Source organism: Berghia stephanieae, chromosome 1 (assembly GCF_034508935.2).
Source record: "Berghia stephanieae isolate SIO BIC M18660-M18661 chromosome 1, UCSD_Bste_1.3, whole genome shotgun sequence".
Lineage (NCBI taxonomy): Eukaryota > Metazoa > Mollusca > Gastropoda > Nudibranchia > Aeolidiidae > Berghia > Berghia stephanieae.
In genome coordinates, this window is record NC_088360.1 from 145766772 (window position 1) to 145772973 (window position 6202).

A 6202-nucleotide genomic window follows, 5' to 3' on the forward strand; every position below is an offset into this window, starting at 1 on the left:
TTTGCTTCACACCCAAAACGTACCAACTTAGGGGTAGAGTGGCTCAGCAGTACGGTCTTTGCTTCACACCCAAAACGTACCAACTTAGGGGTAGAGTGGCTCAGCAGTATGGGGTCTTTGCTTCACACCCAAAACGTACCAACTTAGGGGTAGAGTGGCTCAGCAGTATGGGGTCTTTGCTTCACACCCAAAACGTACCAACTTAGGGGTAGAGTGGCTCAGCAGTACGGTCTTTGCTTCACACCCAAAACGTACCAACTTAGGGGTAGAGTGGCTCAGCAGTATGGGGTCTTTGCTTCACACCCAAAACGTACCAACTTAGGGGTAGAGTGGCTCAGCAGTATGGGGTCTTTGCTTCACACCCAAAACGTACCAACTTAGGGGTAGAGTGGCTCAGCAGTATGGGGTCTTTGCTTCACACCCAAAACGTACCAACTTAGGGGTAGAGTGGCTCAGCAGTATCGGTCTTTGCTTCACACCAAAACGTACCAACTTAGGGGTAGAGTGGCTCAGCAGTATGGGGTCTTTGCTTCACAAACTAAAACTAAACTAGGGTATGGTGGCTCGCAGTTACGGTACTTTGTTCACACCCAAACGTACAACTTAGGGTAAGTGAGCTCAGCAAAGGGTCTTGCTTACACCAAAGTACAACTTAGGGGTAGAGTGGCCAACGCAGTAGGGGCTTTTGCTTCCACCAAAACTACCAAAGTAATTGGTAGAGTGCTCAGCAGTATGGGGTCTTTGCTTCACACCCAAAACGTACCAACTTAGTGGTGTGGCTCAGGTATGGGGTCTTTGCTTCACACCAAAACGTACCAACTTAGGGGTAGAGTGGCTCAGCAGTATGGGTCTGTTCACACCAAGTACACTTAGGGCTAGGTGCTTCACGTAGGTCTTTGCTTCACACCCAAAGTACAATTGGGTAGGGTGGCTCACAGTACATTATTGGTTAACTCAAGCATTGGTTTGGTTCACCAGTCGTAGGTATGGGGTTTGCTCACACCAACTTGTACAACTAAGAGTAGACTTAGGTATGGGGTCTTGCTTCACACCCAAACGTACCAATAAGTAGTGGCTAGAGTTGGGTCTTGCTTCCACCAACGTACCAACTTAGGGTAGGTGGCTCAGCAGATGGGGTCTTTGCTTCACACCCAAACGACCAACTTAGGGGTAGAGTGGTCAGCAGTAGGGTTTTGCTTCATCACACCAATAGTAAACTTAGAGAGGTCGCTAGGGTTTGTCAACTAAAAGTCACTAGGGTTAAGATGTACATAGGGGTTTGCTCACACAAAAGGTCTTAGGTCATAGGGTAGATGGTTTGTTCAGCTAACAATAGGTAAGTGGCTCAGCAGTGAGGGCTTTGCTTCACACCAAAACGTACCAACTTAGGGGTAGAGTGGCTCCATAGTCTGGTGGCTTCACACAAAAGTACCACTTAGGGTGTGCTCAGAGTATGGGGTCTTTGCTTCCACCAAACGTACCAACTTAGGGGTAGAGTGGGTCATGCCAAATGGTTTTGGCTTACCCCAAAACGTACCAACTGTAGGGTAGAGTGGCTCGCATAAGGGGTTTTGCTCACAAAAGTACCAACTTAGGGGTAAGAGTGGCTCAGCAGTGGGGTCTTTGCTTCACACCAAAACGTACCAACTAGGGTAGAGTGGTCAGCAGTTGGTCTTGCTTCAACCAAAACGTACCAACTTAGGGTAGAGTGGCTCAGCAGTATTGGGTTTTGCTTCACACCCAAAACGTACAACTTGGGTAGAGTGCTCAGCAGTATGGGTCTTTGTTCACACCCAAAACGTACACTTAGGGTAGAGTGGCTCAGCAGTAGGGGTCTTTGCTTCACACCCAAAACGTACAATTAGGGTAGAGTGGCTCAGCAGTAGGGGTCTTTGCTTCCACCAAAACGTACCAACTTAGGGGATAGAGTGGTCAGCAGTAGGTCTTTGCTTCACACCAAAACGTCCAACTTAGGGTAGAGTGGCTCAGCAGTAGGGTCTTTGCTTCACACCCAAAACGTACAATAGGGTAGATGGCTCAGCTAGGGGTCTTGCTTCACACCAAAACGTACCAACTTAGGGTAGAGTGGCTCAGCAGTATGGGGTCTTTGCTTCACACCAAAACGTACCAACTTAGGTAGAGTGGCCAGCAGTAGGTTTTGCTTCACACCCAAAACGTACAACTTAGGGTAGAGTGGTCAGCAGTGGTCTTTCTGGTTATTGCTCACCCCAAACGTACAATTGGGGTAGAGTGCTCAGCAGGGTCTTTGCTTCACACCCAAAACGACACTAGGGTAGAGTGGCTCGCAGTGGTTTTGTTCACACCAAACGTACCAATTAGGGTAGAGTGGCTCAGCATAGGTCTTTGTTACACCAAAGTACCACTAGGGGAGAGTGGCTCAGCAGTAGGTCTTGTCACACCCAAACGTACCAACTTAGGGTAGAGTGGCTCAGCATATGGTCTTGCTTCACACCAAACGTACACTTGGGGTGAGTGGTCAGCAGTAGGCTTTGCTACACCAAAGTACACTTAGGGGTAGAGTGTCAGCAGTAGGTCTTTGCTTCACACCCAAAGTACAACTTAGGGTAGATGCTCACAGTATGGGGTCTTTGCTTCACACCAAAGTCAACTTGGGGTAGATGGCCAGCAGTATGGGTCTTGCTTCACACCAAAACGTACAACTGGGGTAGAGTGCTCAGCAGTAGGTCTTTGCTTCACACCAAACGTACAACTTAGGGTAGAGTGGCTAGCAGTAGGTCTTGTTAACAAAGTACAACTTAGGTAGAGTGCTAGCAGTAGGGTCGGGGTAGAGTGGCTCAGCAGTATGGGGTCTTTGCTTCACACCCAAAACGTATCAACTTAGGGGTAGAGTGGCTCAGCAGTATGGGGTCTTTGCTTCACACCCAAAACGTACCAACTTAGGGGTAGAGTGGCTCAGCAGTATGGGGTCTTTGCTTCACACCCAAAACGTACCAACTTAGGGGTAGAGTGGCTCAGCAGTATGGGGTCTTTGCTTCACACCCAAAACGTACCAACTTAGGGTAGAGTGGCTCAGCAGTATGGGGTCTTTGCTTCACACCCAAAACGTACCAACTTAGGGGTAGAGTGGCTCAGCAGTATGGGGTCTTTGCTTCACACCCAAAACGTACCAACTTAGGGGTAGAGTGGCTCAGCAGTATGGGGTCTTTGCTTCACACCCAAACGTACCAACTTAGGGGTAGAGTGGCTCAGCAGTATGGGGTCTTTGCTTCACACCCAAAACGTACCAACTTAGGGGTAGAGTGGCTCAGCAGTATGGGGTCTTTGCTTCACACCCAAAACGTACCAACTTAGGGGTAGAGTGGCTCAGCAGTATGGGGTCTTTGCTTCACACCCAAAACGTACCAACTTAGGGGTAGAGTGGCTCAGCAGTATGGGGTCTTTGCTGCACACCCAAAACGTACCAACTTAGGGGTAGAGTGGCTCAGCAGTATGGGGTCTTTGCTTCACACCCAAAACGTACCAACTTAGGGGTAGAGTGGCTCAGCAGTATGGGGTCTTTGCTTCACACCCAAAACGTACCAACTTAGGGGTAGAGTGGCTCAGCAGTATGGGGTCTTTGCTTCACACCCAAAACGTACCAACTTAGGGGTAGAGTGGCTCAGCAGTATGGGGTCTTTGCTTCACACCCAAAACGTACCAACTTAGGGGTAGAGTGGCTCAGCAGTATGGGGTCTTTGCTTCACACCCAAAACGTACCAACTTAGGGGTAGAGTGGCTCAGCAGTACGGTCTTTGCTTCACACCCAAAACGTACCAACTTAGGGGTAGAGTGGCTCAGCAGTACGGTCTTTGCTTCACACCCAAAACGTACCAACTTAGGGTAGAGTGGCTCAGCAGTACAGTCTTTGCTTCACACCCAAAACGTACCAACTTAGGGGTAGAGTGGCTCAGCAGTATGGGGTCTTTGCTTCACACCCAAAACGTACCAACTTAGGGGTAGAGTGGCTCAGCAGTACGGTCTTTGCTTCACACCCAAAACGTACCAACTTAGGGGTAGAGTGGCTCAGCAGTACAGTCTTTGCTTCACACCCAAAACGTACCAACTTAGGGGTAGAGTGGCTCAGCAGTATGGGGTCTTTGCTTCACACCCAAAACGTACCAACTTAGGGGTAGAGTGGCTCAGCAGTACGGTCTTTGCTTCACACCCAAAACGTACCAACTTAGGGGTAGAGTGGCTCAGCAGTATGGGGTCTTTGCTTCACACCCAAAACGTACCAACTTAGGGGTAGAGTGGCTCAGCAGTACGGTCTTTGCTTCACACCCAAAACGTACCAACTTAGGGGTAGAGTGGCTCAGCAGTACGGTCTTTGCTTCACACCCAAAACGTACCAACTTAGGGGTAGAGTGGCTCAGCAGTACGGTCTTTGCTTCACACCCAAAACGTACCAACTTAGGGGTAGAGTGGCTCAGCAGTATGGGGTCTTTGCTTCACACCCAAAACGTACCAACTTAGGGGTAGAGTGGCTCAGCAGTATGGGGTCTTTGCTTCACACCCAAAACGTACCAACTTAGGGGTAGAGTGGCTCAGCAGTACGGTCTTTGCTTCACATCCAAAACGTACCAAGTTCAAATACCTGTTGCGCTGCTGTGTGACCTTGAGCAAGTCATCTCTCCCTAGCACTCTTTGCAGCGCTGCATTGCGGCTGACGCTTAGGTTATTCTAGTCTTCCCTTGGAATAGACCCTAAAGACAAATTTCCCTTATGGGACAAATAAAGGAAATTTTTATTTTATTTATGATTTACACGTATATTCAACCCCTGCCTCCTTATTGATTGATTTTGTTCATGTTGTTGTAAATTGTTCATTGTATATTTATTCTTGTATTTAAAAAATGTTTCAGGTGTTAATATGACTTATCGTCTCATAACAGTATTATGTCAAGGTGAACTTAATGCTTAAAATTGAATTATTACACCCTTTTGGTTTGGGGGGTGGGGGGGGGGGGACACCTGATTTTACAATAGTGTAATAGCAAAACTATTACAAGGCATCTCTGTTATCATTTGTTAAAAAAATGTAGCAGTTCTAGGACTTTTCCCCATGCATTCGGTTTGACTAAAAATAGGTTTGACGCGTAATGATATTCTGACCACTATGATAAATATCAAATCGTTTATTTGAGAATCAAGTCATAGTAAAAAAAAAAAAAAGATAATATAATTTGATAAGAAATAATACAAGTGAGGTCATTAGAATGGAAGGGTGTAGTAATAACATTCTTGGAACTCTTCCATATGAAATTTGAACTCATTCTCAATGCGCACTACCAAAGGTTGTGCAGTGGCAACATCGACATTTCAAATGCAGGAGTTATAGAATTTTATATTTTAAGCCTAATATATAAAGTTTTGAGTTAAAACAAGACCTGCTTGCATGCAGAAGGAAAAGCCAAAAGGTCCATATTGTTTGTTTTTGGAAATAAAATTGAAGCGTCTATTTCTTTGTTATTGCTTTGTTAGTAAACAGGTAGTTTTTTGATGGCCCACTTCTAATAAGTTAATTCTAAAGTTTTATGTAAAGCACCATATTCATCTTGACAATATACCGGGAAATGATCACTTTTTGCCTTTTGGGCAGTTGGTATAAATGTGTGTGTGTGTTTGTGTGATGAATTATAGCTTTCATATAAATGTTACAGCTGGATTTCACAATGAAAATAATCACTGCTTCCAGGCCGAATCTCAAATAGACTTGCTTTTTCAGATAATAGATCATGTGGCTAAAACTACCTCCTCCATAATACAGTCATTCTATTTGATTATTTTTGGGGTTAGCACCCAGCAATTGTTGTAAAGTCAGATTTTTACTTTAAATTATGAAATTGAAAAATTCAATACCTTTTTTGTTGTTGTTGTAATTGTTAGAATTTTAAAAAAACTGATATAAGATAAACATTTAGATATACATTTTTTAAATTATATTTTTCGAGTCATTTGATCTTTACTTTAAAATGTATTATCCCAGAACTTAACCAAAGATAATTCGATTGAGGGAAAGAAAATTTTACATTATGATTATTTTGTATGTCTTAAATTTGTTTGGTTTACTGTCACAGTTGTGTTTGATTATATTATAGTGTTAACTGCTTCATTAGGCTAACCCTATGTTCACGATGTAAATATACACTTTACATTTTTTCAGGTCAACTACTGTTACTGG